General features: G+C 42.5%; 1 protein-coding gene across 1 annotated transcript in view; it reads right to left on the reverse strand.

Moving 5' to 3' along the window:
- IGF2 (insulin like growth factor 2) overlaps positions 1–15,033 on the reverse strand; it is a 49,614-nt gene that overhangs the window by 19,840 nt on the left and 14,741 nt on the right. The gene's annotated exons all lie outside the window — the stretch shown is intronic.

The following is a 15,033-nucleotide window of genomic DNA, read 5'->3' on the forward strand; positions in this document are numbered from 1 at the left end:
CTTTACCAATCTGAAATGAGTGTTAGCTCTATAGACAAAGGGAACCAGTCAAAGTCCGATGCTGGTTAATGAGTTAAAGAAATAATTTATCATGCAATAATGCACACTACAGAAGTTAGTTATCCAATAAAGGCCTGGCCAACCTTTGGCTCTCAAGCTGTTGTTAAACTACAAGTCCCAGCATGCTTTCCCAGCTGATCGGTGGGAGGGTATGCTGGGACTTGTAGTTTTGCAACTGCTGGAGAGCCACAGGTTGGCCAGGCCTGTTCCAATAGATGTAGAGATTCATGAAATTTGGCAGATTTCAGAAAATTGCTATCAGCTGATTTTGTGAATTCATCAGGATTAACCAACATTTCCCCAAATAAATAGTGACCAATTGAGAATCAGGCCAATCAGTAGAAAGAGAAACATAAATAAGCCAATTAGCAGCATTAGCACATGTCACATATCTACAGGATAATAAAAGGAGCTTGGAGGCCTCCTGGCACTCATTGCTCCTGGATTGTATGTACTAGCTAGGGGAACATGTTTGTGGATGCACACTGTGACTATTAGTAGCCAAGATTATTGTACTGTACTCTTTCCTTAAAATGTGTACACTATAGGATTTTGCTATATAATATATATATATATATATATATATATATATATATTATATATATATATATATATATATTTTGTGATAGAAGCACTGGAGAAGTGTGGAATGGCTTCTATATTTGTCCCAGATTCCTGTCTTATGTCTTTTAAAAAAAACCAGGAGAAGCCTGTTAGAAAAGCAGACTAGTAATGGCGGCTTCTGTGAAAAGCCTGAATGGGACCTGGGGTGCGGATGTGAGGAGAGGGAGGCCTCCATCCACAGGCCACTCCAGGTTTTGGGCCTTCCAGCCTGGTAGCACCTGGAACTGGCTGATTTAAGCTGGGTTTGTTTGTTGCTGAGTGCCTCACACCTGGGGGGAGCTGGCAGTCTAGCCTGTTCAGAGACACTTGGTTAAAACCCTGTAAGTACTGTGCACGTGTTTTGTTGATGGTGAGGGCAATAGGCCCTACCACTGTTTAGCAAGGGAATCTGCTGTGTAGTCATCGCCCAGCCGGGATAGGACTTATGGTTATGCTTTTGTTTATATTTTTGCGTGTGGCACAATAAAAACTGGCACTGACCAGTTTATATAAGATTCCCAGACTTTCCTCCTGTTTCTACGGCTGCTGTGTGTAAAGAGGGAGTCCATCTACCCCCGGAGAGGGACCCCTATCCAAAACTGTGTCACAATATATATATATTATATATATATATAGGCTCACTGCATTCACTATATAGTTGTGCTCATTTGTATGATTATATGCATTCAGTAGTAACTCAAGAGACATAGATATAGTGTCTGAGATTACCATAGCCTGCATTAGAGTTTAGCATTGCCAAGTTCTTCCCAGAAATTAGTCCCTATAGACAACCATGGAATGTTGGCGTGCATTTCAATGATCTGCAGCCGCTCTTGTGATCCTTATGTGCAGCATTTCCTGCTAGGACACTTGTACATAGGGCCTGATTCATTACGGATCGTAACTGCGATTACGCACGCAGACCCACTGCGAACATATGCTAATGTTTACCATCACAATGCCGTCGTAGCCTAACATAAGGACTCCCACTTCCCCTTAATCACATCCGTAATACATTGCAAGTCTGCAAAACCATCGGTAACATTGAGTACCATCGGAGCCTCACGCACAATTATGACTCAGAGTTTGCTAACCTCATCGCATGCAATGAAAGCTCAAGCTGCGCATGCCATCGCAGTGGTTAATTTATGCACGCCCCTGTAACGGCGTTCAAACGCTGACACGCCTGCATTTCGCCGACCAGCCCGCCTCACCACCCCCAAACGGTCACTTCCTGTCAATCACTCTGCGATGGGTCTGCGTGGACACTGCGATCGCAGTGGAGCATACGCAACAATCGGCTGTCTGCGTGCGTAATCGCAGTTGTGATCAGTTATGATTCAGACCCTTGCATCCTAACTGCCCCGATTTCTGCAGGACTGTGCGGCGATTTGCAGAGCGATTGAGATGTATTCTACTGCGGTAAGCAGTGGTGACAGGCTGCTCCAGTGTGTGCCCATGCCCATTATGATACGATAATGCCCCCCAAAATGCCACAGCCATACCCCCTTCCCTAACTGGCCCAATATTAGGAGATAAGCTTGTATCATGATATGCATTCCGTGCACTGTAAATAGTTATGGATTTATAAACGACGGCCGAATCTAAGTGGCTGCACCGCCCCTTTACATCAACACACATATGCACCAGCTCTATCCTGGGTACAAGACATCCAATTGAAATAGCCAAATCTTTACTTAGGCCTACTTGTGAATTGGTCGCAATTCTGTCTATAAGCACGTGAAACGGTAACGGCAAACTTATGCTAAGTGCAAATGCCTTGTTGCTGTCCATTCACACTCATTTAGCCACAAGACGAGATCTGTCTGACCTCCGTGTTACTTTGAATAGCCCCCAGAGATATGCGTATGTACGCCTTGTTCAGCCCAGTTTGCGTGTGACTCTGAATCAAGCCACCTGGTTTTTAAATTAGCTGACATTTATTTCCATCGATATTAGGCTACACCATGTAAGGCTGTAAAGATGAGCTCAGTGTGGTTGTATACACACAACACTAACAAACCTACAAACTGATTGATGTTCCTCTTACATGGAAAAAGTTTATCCTGAAGCTTATCATCCCAAAGTATTATACATTACAGTTAACGACCCCTAGTGACAGCAGGATGACTGAACTAGAAACAATGCTCCAAAGGAAATGTATTTAGTGGTTCTTTGTTTCTGGCAATTTGCTAATTGTTTTACATACTATAAATAGTCATAATTCACCATCAATGTAAAAAAAAAACAGGAAACATAAGTAGCACAGTCCTCTGTATACAAGTTAAATTTTCCCTTTAGTTATTACATTGACTTTCTAACCTAGTCCACAAACTCCTGAACCCAATTTCTCAGTAAGATGAATGGAGCTCACTCTAACTTACCATTCTATTAATATACACAGACAATGCAAATCTTCCCAAATACTTGGAACAAACATTTACAGTGTAGTCAAACTATAAATCTGATACGTCAACTTGTGGGTAACTATTCTTATTAATTACAATCCTCCTGCAGCCTTCTTGGCAGTCTTTTAAAGGGGCATGTACATAAAACCACAGGAATACTGTGTGTGGGAGATTCATCATTTGGGACTTGTTCAGATGAGGGGTTTGACAGCAGCCACATTCCAATTGGAACACAATGAAGAAACCTCATTATACAAAGCAGGCAGAGGGAACAGTGAGCTGGCAGGCCAATACTCTTCACATGATTTTCCAGCATTTAGGTCTGACTCACCTATAACATAAGGAGATCCTGTATTGTTTGAGCTTCGTACAGATGGAGCATATCTCAGTGTTACATTACAGTTGACCCATGCGCATCTGAAAGCCGGATAGTGGTCTTGAGCATGTGCGGTAGAACTAAAAACCAGAGTTTGTCTTTCAATCCCATTCATTAAAAATAAAAAAAAGGATTAAATAAATAATACAAAAATAAATTAAAAAATATTTAAAAAAAATGTAAATATGTACCGTATAATCATGTCAGCAAGGTTCCAATTGTTCTAAGCATTTTTTTTATATATTGGCTAGGTGTTTGTGTAATACATGCATATTACATCAACAGATGGAGTAGACTGTAGTTTGAATTCTGCATTACTGTGTCATAAATACAACCCTAATTTTTTAAATGGGAAATAAATGGGAAAAAAAGTGCCATAATTGGTGAGTGAGTTGAGCTTATGGCTACAATACTTCTGTACATAATTAACTTCAGGTGGCAGTTTTTTGTCTTGGCAAAAGAATCTGGGGCAATCCGCTCAAAAGTTAATATTTTCCTTTGTTCATGTAAATTGCATAATAAACTGTATAGTGAGACGTGTCATTGTTTTCAGTGGGGCCCAGGCACACCAGATTTCCAATCTCTCTGCTTCAAAACAGATAGCCCCATCAAACTTAACGACTCAGAGATGAACGAATCTGTACTCAAGTAGGGGTGTACTAAAAGCTTGATCTGAGGAATAAGGGGCCTATGTAATAATAATCATGGCACTTCCGCAAATATTAACAGTCTGTATTGCGATGGATATTTTCATTTTGAATGAAAATATCCCGCTATGTACTAACTGCAACTCAGACACAGCAGTAGCGCTGCTATCCCTGCACTGCGAGTTACATCCCCGGCATACATTTGTGAAAGACTCCTCTGGGGGAATCTGACAAGATCACTCTCCTGCGAATATGCTTGCATAGGCTTAAAGCAGGGACAGACCTGATTACATCTGGGAAGGTGCACATTGCTTGTGCACCTCCCACTCCCCTTATTTCAATGCAAGCTGAAGGCAAGGAGAGTGGGTGGGGTTTTATGCTCTGCACCGTGCAGGGAGCCTGGTGCCCTACACACCAGCGTACTATGCTTAATGGACGGGCTGGAATAAAATGATATATAGGCCCCCAAAACTGAGAACCATGGTCTACAAATACAGTGTTTATAGAGGACACAAAAATAACTTTTCTGAACATGAACTGATTTTATCTTTATGTAAGAAAATAAACAAAATGAAAGACTATTCCATTACTTCACTGTGGTAATATCCGAGAAGCTCCTCTACATGTCATGTTTCAAGGATATAACTGTTTAATCAGAGATTAACTTAAATAATGTACTATGGGGACCATGTTGAGATCAATGCAAAATAGCATCTTACTGCATAAAATACCATTTTACTTCTGCACTACTTACATTTGCAGCCAGACAGTCACATCTTATAAGCGCTTGTGGCTCCTTACGAATGAAGAGGCAGATTGGTTGATAGAGAAGGGGGGGTGTAACCGTGGTCAAATTACAATGAGGATGGCTTGCACAAATGCGACTTATGAAGACTGGGACATGGAAGCAGTGTCAGAAGAATTTGCGGGTACTTGACCCAGGTGTAAGCCAGGGTTGCCTACCTTTAATATTCTCTTCCCGGGAGAAGCCCGGGTAAGAGAAGTAAGAGAAGCAGCAGGGGGCTGACGGGGGCGGGGCTTGACGATTTGCGTCATTAAGCCCCGCCCCCTCACGGTAAAATTGCCGCGATTGGCCACAATTTACATAGGGGGCGGGGCCAAATGCTGTGATTCATGCAGAATCACAGCTTAAGCCCCACCCCCTTCACGGAGACCCGCGATTGCCGCGGGTATTCTCCTAATTCTGCCCACTTCACTAGGAGGTGGGCAGAATGCGGGAGAAATGCCTACCCTTCCGGGGGTGCGGGGGGTTACCCGAAAAATCGGGAGCCTCCCGCGAAAACCGGGAGGGTAGGCATGTATGGTGTAAGCTACAAGTTGATGATGATCCCCTCTCCCCTAGATTGTAAGCTCCTAGAAAGAGAGTCCTCCTCCCTACTGTCTCACAGCCCTCTTCTCTAGCACTTCAATGACAGCCATCACCTTCTGTATTGTGTACTGAGAATTGTGGTGCTAATTGTTACTTGTGCTCTGTTTATGTCACGGTTACTGTATTGTAATGTAATGTTCTGTGTACCCTGTACTATGTTACTGTTGACGTATGTACGGCGCTGCGGACCACTTGTGGCACCCTATAAATAAAATGTAATAATAATAATGAACAGAATGCATATTCTACCCATGGTGAGCTGTGATTCTGCCAACTTTTCAACATCATCATCGCAAAGTTGATTATTTTTTTTTATAATGCTCTTTATGTTTATGTTTTGAGTGCAAGTTACATCCAACTTAAAATGACCTCCTGGGGGAGATGCACTGAGCCTTGGAGAGTGACAAAGTGGAGAGTGATAAAGTACCAACCAATCAGCTCCTGTCATTTTCAAACTCAGCCTATAAACTGACAGTTAGGAGCTGATTGGTTGGTACTGTATCAGTCTCCCCTTTATCATTACTTCACTGTGGTAATATCCCCGAGGTTTAGTGCATCTCCCCACCTGAGTCGCTGACTAAGCATAGGAAGAATGGCTTTAGTATGCATTGTGCCCTAATAATAATTAGCCTTAATCGAGTTCTGCAAGTTTTCAACATTCCCCCTCAAAATAATTAAACTGAACAAAAGCCATTACGCGCCCTGTATTCTAACTATAGTGATAGACTTATCGCGCCACCTTCATTTGTTTAATGTAAGAAAATCTAGAGAGTTAAACAGAGAAGAGCGTGTTATCTTTTAGTGTATTCTCCTTGTAAACATGTCGTTTTTGGAGGATCTGATATCTGAGCCACTAATAAACAGTGCTCTGCTTTGGTGTTTTACAGAATCAGCTGCCGGAAATGCCTTGTACTGTATGCTGAGTATCAGCCAGCAGTGGGTGGAGTATATAACAGCTGCATAACGCACTTTCAAAGGTAAGTAAAACTGCATCAGCGTACAGTACATAAGGATATAAACTACGTCTTAGAATATCTTTTGTAGTACATTAGTATATAGAGTAGATTTGCTGTGGCAGTCATCCTGTCAGCTGCCTCAGCAACTGTTTAATGGCCGCATAGTCATTCCAAACTCTTGTCAGCCTGGAAGAGGTGGGCGTTACAATGCCAGCAGGTGTGAGTACATCCCTTTTACATTACTGATTGTGAGGGGGTTATTGTTACTGTTATTACCAATCTAATTTTAAAAGGACAGGTCTCAGGTTTGGGTTCTGGAATGTTTAAGTTCTTGACTAACTGGGTTGTTTAAGAATATGCATTTAGATATAAATCTGCACTAAAAGCCACATAAATCAGATACTGTATTTATTTTCATTGTCTAGACAAGTAAAACTATATACTTGCCATCATTTAATGCTTGCCCTCTGGGAAATAGTTCCAGGTAAGACATGCAGGGGACGTGGCGTTACGACCGAGTCAAGCAGCCCTGCCCACCACTGCTCAATGTCACAATTTTGAGCAGCAGGGGGTGAATTGAGCCATCAAGCCCTTCAACTGCCCACAATTTTGGGCCAGTGGGTGGGTTTCGGGAGGCTTGTCTACTCTCCAGGGAGTCCAGGAGTGTTGCCCAAATTCAGGTGTCTCATGGAATATCCGGGAGTGTAGGCAAGAATGGATATAACTTATCATTTAGTGAAAATTACTCCAAAATTTGTGTGCATAACGCATAACCATCACTGCCCCTATTTTAAATACTAAATGCATACCACAATTTCTTTACTTATGTATGCTAGACTTTATTCCTACTATATGTTCCTAGTATGTAGTCAATCATATGTAAAGAGAATATATATGCGTAACGGATCTTAGGGATTCAGGGATCTATTTACTAAGCCTTGGATGGAGATAAACCAAAGGAGATAAGGTACCAACTAACCAGCTCCTAACTGTAATTTTTCAAACACGGCCTGTGACATGGCAGTTAGGAGCTGATTGGCTGGTACTTTATCTATGTTCGCTTTATCTCCATCTAAGGCTTAGTAAATAGACCCTTCAGTGATGAAAATTTGGCCAAAGCCATTAATAAAAATATATATATAAAAAAAATTCTCTTTAGATTTACCAAAGCTTTACTGATCTTGAGTTATGACTAAGGCCAGGTATACATTATACAATTATTGTGCTGTTCTGATCTGCCTGATAATTGTATACTGTGTATGCAGGAGTGTTAAGCTGGGTCCGCACTGAAATGATGTCGGCACGATATGTCGTTTCTGGCCGAATCGGAACGATCTGGAGGTTGTGATCCCATTGAAGATATCTCTGAAGACAGCGCACACTGAGATAAAAATTGTGCAGTAGTGAAAAAAATAATCCCTGATTTGCTGCGGTGCTAATTGATTAGCTCAGGGGGGTCAATTAGCCCACTATAAATTACCGTGGCTAATTGAATTCCCTCCTTAGCGGTAGATTAATGGAAATACACAATGGAAATATTCATGCATTTTTTTTTTCTTTTTGCAAGCCAAACTGACAGAGTGTAAATAGTGACAGCCACAGACAGCTGGAAATGATAACAATTACAAAAGCCCATGTTTAGGAACTATTTGCAGTAAAATAAGAAAATAAAAACAATGGTGCTTTAGTAGTAGTGGAGGAAAATAGGGAACTGGTACTGTAGTATGGCTTGTTTTTTTGTGTTAGAATCTGCTTAGGCAGCATACAGATGTTTTTCTCAAGTCAGTATCTGCTAACATGCGCTTATGAATATAGAGTGTGCACCTTTAAGCACTTAGAAGTATATTCAGTTCTCAGTAGAAGTGAGTGACTGCAGGTTTAAATAAACAGAACCATGTCCCACTAGGTTAGGAGGCCTGAAATTACTTCCTTACATCAATATCCATGATGCAGAATAAAATCTATTGAGAATTCCAAAATAATATATGTAACCCTGTAAAAATGTAAATAAACTCATTGAAAATATTGCTTAAACCAGTAAATGACCCCTACAACCTCTGAAGAGCGTATATTCAGATGGCATAGTTAACCATTGCAGTAATATACCAAACAGACATTTCCAACAAGTTAAGGCAGTGAAAAAAAATGGCATAAGATTGAATATTCTATATTGGGTTTAAACGTATACCAAGACCAAGAATACCTATACCCAACATTGATAAGGGGTATATTTACTAAAATGCGGGTTTTTAGAAATGGAGATGTTGCCTATAGCTATCAGTCAGATTAGACTTATTTATTTAGCACTTTCTAGAAGATAATAGCTAGAATCTGATTGGTTGCTATGGGCAACACCTCCACTTCTAAAAACCCGAACTTTAATAAATATACCCCTTAATGTTGGACAATTGTGAAGTGTGCACAAAAATTTGGAGTGACTATCCACCGTCCTGTTACACTGAAAACACAAATTGCATGTCGGCACTTGGTCACCACTGCCCTGCTAAGCAGAGCAGCAGCAGTGATTATGTGCCATACTTCTACAACAGAATCAGTATGTATGACCGCCGGCCGCATGGCGATGTAGGCGAAAAGTCCGGGACGCAAAAAAGGATTGTGTGTGCGAAACGAATTGAATACGGCCCACAGCCTGTAACATGACATCTGAGAGCTGAGTGGCTGGTCGTTTATCACTCTCCACTCTATCACTTTTCAGAGCTTAGTACATCTCGCCTAAAGGGAGGTATGTTTATTAATATTCATTTTGCAGACATTTCCTTAGCGTCTATAAATGTGTTACCATCCATGTCTTCTTGTTAGGTTTTAGAGAAAATGCACAAATAAAAACATTTATTGCATTAGTGCTGGTAGATTAAGTCATTTTCACTGAGTGCTTTAAAACTTATCAGAATCCTTAAGTAAAAACTGCAAAGCTGCTGAGTTCAAACAGGGTTATACTTATAACCTGCCCATAACCTCTGTGTCTTTGCTATTTGAGGGAATCTGTATCCCCTTCTACACTGAGAGGAGTTGGGGACAAAGTAGTTTTTTAGAAATCTCTTCGTTTCCCTGCTTGTATCATATTTGTGTTTCTTATAATTACAATAATCAGATCCTGTCAGAAGTGGAAGGGTATGGACTGGAGTCACTTTCCTCATACATGTTATTTTTGAAAATTCTGTAATTGGTTAGTTATAAACTACATTACAGAAAATCACAGAGTCCAGACAAGGACTCAAGAGGAGTTTAACCTCTGAAATGATAGAAATTTTACTTTATGGTGACTGCAAACAATTACTTTGAGCATTAACTTACAGTTCAGACCATCCCGGGCTACATGAATGAATTTCCCAATTATAACACTTTGAAATTCTATTAACGTTTCAACTTTCAATGCAAATAAGAATGAATTTTTGTACTAACGGTTACTAAAATACAAGTTGGTTCATTGTACTAACTGAAACTAAAATATAAGTTGGTTCAATATAAATATGACCAACATAAAAAGACACCTAAGAGCACAAATGTACTGCAACACAATAGGAACCAAAGAAACATCTTCTCAAGCACAAGCCACACCCCTGAGGAGGTGTGGCCATGCCCCTATGTCCTGGCTCCCAGCAGGCCAATGATAGAAGTTATGTCATCATGACATTCACAAATATATAACTGCTTGTGGCAGAGTTAATGCAATTTTCTCGCAGATCGGACGAATGTTTACCATTGCGCATGCATATGCACAGCACTGCACTGCGATAGCATTGCGATTGCACATGTACAGAGGTGTCCATCGCCAAGTGAGTGACAGACTGCCAGCGTTTGAGGGCAGTAAAGGGGAGTGGTCAGAAAAACGCAGGCATGCCTGTCCGTTTAAACGCTGTTACATGGGCGTGCATAAATTAGCCACTGCGATTGCATACGCAGCTCTGCGTATCAGAAGAGCCCCCATGGCTGCGGCAGGTCGGACCTACCGCAAGGGGAAGATGGCCGCAGATGTACTTTGATGTTACCAATATTTACGTAGGTATGCGTACTCGCATGTAGGTGAGAAGGAAGCAGTGGGCGTCTTAATGCTCAGGTGATCTTTGCTGACATTTGCATATTTTCACAACTGCTTTGAGTACGGAAACACAGTTGCGATCACATTAGGGTCCGACTCTGAATCAGGCCCTAAGTATGGTAATAATGCAATGATGACATAATACTAAAAAGTCTAATATCACCCTTACACCACAGATTTTTGATAACCGTGGTATAATAATACCAGTACGGTGGTACCTAATAATGGATGGGGCGGATACAACGCAATCCTTCTCTCTACTTCTCTGGGCCCAGGTTGGAGCGGGCTATATCGGGTGCAGTGAGTGCTGTTTTTATGGGGCTTAGGGTTGCAGTCTCCCATACAGCCACCTCACATCAGGCACAAGAGGCTTATGAACTGGGGCGGGGGCACTACTGTGGAGCATACAATATACAGGGGACATTACTATTGTGCATAAAGTGAACTAGGAAACTACTAAAGTGTTTAAAAAGAACTATCCCGCTACTATGGGACATATAATGGACTAGGGCAATATTATGGGTCATAAAACTAACTAGGGCACTACTATGGAGCATAATATTAACTAGGGCACTACTGTGGCTCATACTATGAATTGTTGGCACTACGATCTCGCATTTTACATACCTCCCAACTTCTTGGAACTGGCAATCGGGACCCTGGCACATGCCCAGAAAAGGGGCATGGCCTCCTGACAGGGTTGTTTTTAGTTTACACCACACTGCTGGACATGCCCCCAGTCCATCTCTCCACAGAATAACTGCCGAATCTGCTAAGCAGAGCCCATTCCCCCCCTCCACTGTGGGACACTGCGGCCTGTGGGTGGGACAGTGTCTAAAAAGTGGGACTTTCAAGACAAAATAGGGACGGTTGGGAGGTATGATGTTATGACCGAGGAACACTGCTGTGGGTCATATTATGGGGGGGGTATCCAATTAGCAGCGCTAAAGTAGCGCTGCAAATTAATCACGACGGGGCTATCCGGCACTTATCGTGGATATTTTTCGATAATTGCTGTTTTTTCACCAGCTAAATGGCGAAAACACATAGGACCCACTATAAGCTCGTGGACCTATATGTTTTCGGGGGAATTATCCTATTATTTCAACCAAAATAATAGTATAGGGTGAAAAAAAAACATCGGCGGAAAACGGGGATAATCTCAGTTTTTCGCCGATCACAGCCATACATTAGCGCCCGAACTATGTTCGAGGCTAATTGGATACCGCCCTATGGGCCTGATTCAGACTTGGGAATAGAGTGAGATATCTCTCTCAGCTGAGAACCTGAACAAACCATATTGCAATGTAAGGGGTGTATATACATACATTTTATAACATGTGGGGTAAATACTGGCTGCTATTGCATGTAGCCCACAAATACTGCACAGCTTTATTATTACACTGCACTTTAGATGTCAGTTTGGACACCTCCCTCCCAAATCTAAATCTCTCTGCACATTTTAAATCTGCCCCACCTGCAGTGCAGCATGGTTTCACCAAGATGATCAGTTGAGAGAGATCTCTCTCTATTCTCAAGTCTGAATCAGGCCCTATGTCTTGGGGCTGGGGCACTACAATATAGCAAATTAGGACATTGGGTTACTACAATTTATTTTAAAATAGTGTGCATTTAATTCATATATAAGTTTGCATATTTATATTTAACAGGTTAAATTTTTTTCAGCTTTCAGGTTATTTGATGTGATTATTGCTCTTACTTGCAAGAATAGTGAAAGAGCCTACGAGAAGACAAAGGGTAGGTGCTTGGTCTTTTTACTATTGAAAGTGGTTGTTGAATATTATAATATGGGGAAATAGATGATGGTGATATAAAAGCTGAAGATGACAAAAAGACTTTAGGATGCTAATGCAGTAAAATGATAGGCTGCAGTAAGTATGCCCATGGGCATAGGCAGTAGGCATGCCCATTCGGGTGTGGTACTGCAAAGAGAGGTGTTACTCTAGAAGTATTGCGAACCTTTCAAAATTTGTCTATGGGATCCACATACTGTAGTTCTAGTTACGCCCTTACCTGAGGAGCTGTCCCATTTGCCCCTATGTTAATGTTATTTTATGACTGAACACAGGTGGTTATCCTCAATTTGCTCACTGGAAATTTCAGTCTGGAATGCCTGGCAAAAAGGGACTACGGTGGAAGCGATGGTTGTTAAGGTTTTCAAGTTTACATGTTGCATACATGGAGTGGAGGCAGCCATTATGTGTAAGCAGCCATTTTGTGACCTAAACCATGAATGTTGCCAACAAATTCACACAAGAACTAATAATCTGTCACTTACAGGTGCACTGCAGATTTGCTATGTACATAGCAGTAGTTCATACTTCCAAATGCCATTCCATACTTCCAATGCTATTGCACCAGCAAAGCAAGATCCATATTTGTTATCAACACCACTCTTCTGGTGACACCTATGACGATGCAGCCATGGCTGTTATTCTTCTGCCTTTGCTCCAGAAGCCTGAAGAAGCAACATGAGTCATACTTATGCTAGCCCTGGCCTGTTTGTTTATTAGACAGATATAAAATGATGTAAAGAGATTTCATATGTGAGTGTTCCCACAAACAATCCGCTTATTGTAATTAACATCTTTAACTCTTAACTGTCAAAAGGATCATTATTCAAATTAAAAAGAATGTGGGGGACAGCTACAGAAAGTTGGCACTGATGCTGGCGCATAGTGAGCGGCAATGTGCTCAAAATTAGAGAAAGTTGCTGTGTGATTGGTTTCTTTGAGTTACTGCACACTAGCCTAGCTGATCACATGGTAAGTAACCCACCACCAGACAATCTAGTGCAGTCAGACTATTGAAACCTAACATCTGTTTAGCACAGATGAATGCTTTCACTTTTATATTTGATGGTTTTGTATGGGTTGTGTCACTATTTATAATACATGCTTGCCTACTTTTGAAAAAGCATTTCAGGGACATTGGGAAAGCAGCACCTCTGAGCGCGGCGGTAAAGTGGGCGTGTACTGTTATATCTGAGGGGCGTGTCATTAAATTGATTTACATCCAAATGTAATGAGCCCCAAAGCAGTTAGTAATATCTACTTGTTGATGAAGACACACTGATACTTTTCAGAAAATACATAGCCATAGGGATCATTGGCCCTGATTCAGACCCACTCGCAAGCGGCTGTCCGCTCGCAAGTGGGTCGATGGTGTGCACTGCGCATGCGCACGATGGCGGGAGCTCCGTCGTGCGCATGTGCCAGACGCAACAAGCGAAGGACTTTCCTTCGTTCGTTGTGTCTGATCAAAGGGGGCGTGCTGTCGATGTTGATTGACAGCACGCCCCCTTTGGTGGGCGTGCCGGGGGCGTGCCTCCCAGACGGGGGCGTTCCCAAGGGAACGCCTACCGTCAGAAGCCGGCCCACTGACATCACTAGTGATGTCAGTGGGAGTGATTTTGGCTCTGACAGAGCCAAAATCACTCCGGGCCTTGTGGTTGAGAAACTCAACCGCAGGCTCCGGCTCGCAGTGGCGATAGTCGCGATGGTCAAGACCATCGCGGCCATCAACCTGCACGCTCGTATAGGCTGTGGGTGGTGACCCACACCTATACGAGCGTCCAGGAGGACGCTCCATAATTTTGGAGGACGGCCCTCATTCAGAGCGTGCGCTCTGCTCAGAGCGTCCGGCACTGAATGAGGGCCATTGTGCCTTATAACCAATGCAGGGAAATTATACTAATTATCCCATTTGAATGTGCAGATCTCTGTATTTTCTTTTATTTAAGAACTACATAATGGGGGTAAGGCACAATCGGGGAGATTGCTGGACTCTTCAGGGAGTCAGGGAGATTGCTACTATTTCAGTGAGTCTCCGTGACATTCAGGGAGGGTTGGCAAGTATGTTATAATACTAAATAAGCATCTTTGTTAGTAAAGTACTTATTAACTTACTGAATAACTTATTGCAATTAATTCAGGTGCCAGTTGTCCCTAATTCCCAGGCACAATTGCATGTTATAAAGATTAGTCCCTAGAAATTCTCCAAAAAAAATCTCGATTTTTTTTTTTAAAAGATTAGCCAAATAAGCAGTAACATTTCCCTTTCTCTATACAATGAATGCAAAACAGTAACAAACCATGGGGGTCATTCAGACCCACTCGCGAGCGGCAGTACGCTCGCAAGTGGGTCGATGTTCCCCACTGCACATGTGCACGACGGAGGGAGCATCGTCGTGCGCATGCGCGAGACCCGGCGAGCAACGGGCTTTCCATCGCTCAGGGTCTCGCACCAAAGGGGACGTGCTGTCGATGTTGATTGACAGCACGCCCCCCTTGGTGGGCGTGCTGGGGGCGTGCCTGCCAGACGGAGGCGTTCCCATGGGAACGCCTACCGTCTGAAGCCGGCCCCACTGACATCACTAGTGATGTCAGTGGGAGTGATTTTGGCTCTCACAGAGCCAAAATCACTCCTGGGCTTGCGGCTGGGAAACCCGACCGCAGGGTTTCCCTCGCAAGTCCGATGGTCGCGATGGTCAAGACCATCGCGACCATCTTT

This window comes from Taudactylus pleione, unplaced genomic scaffold (genome assembly GCF_031769625.1).
Source record: "Taudactylus pleione unplaced genomic scaffold, aTauple2 ptg000810l, whole genome shotgun sequence".
Taxonomy (NCBI): Eukaryota; Metazoa; Chordata; class Amphibia; order Anura; family Myobatrachidae; genus Taudactylus; species Taudactylus pleione.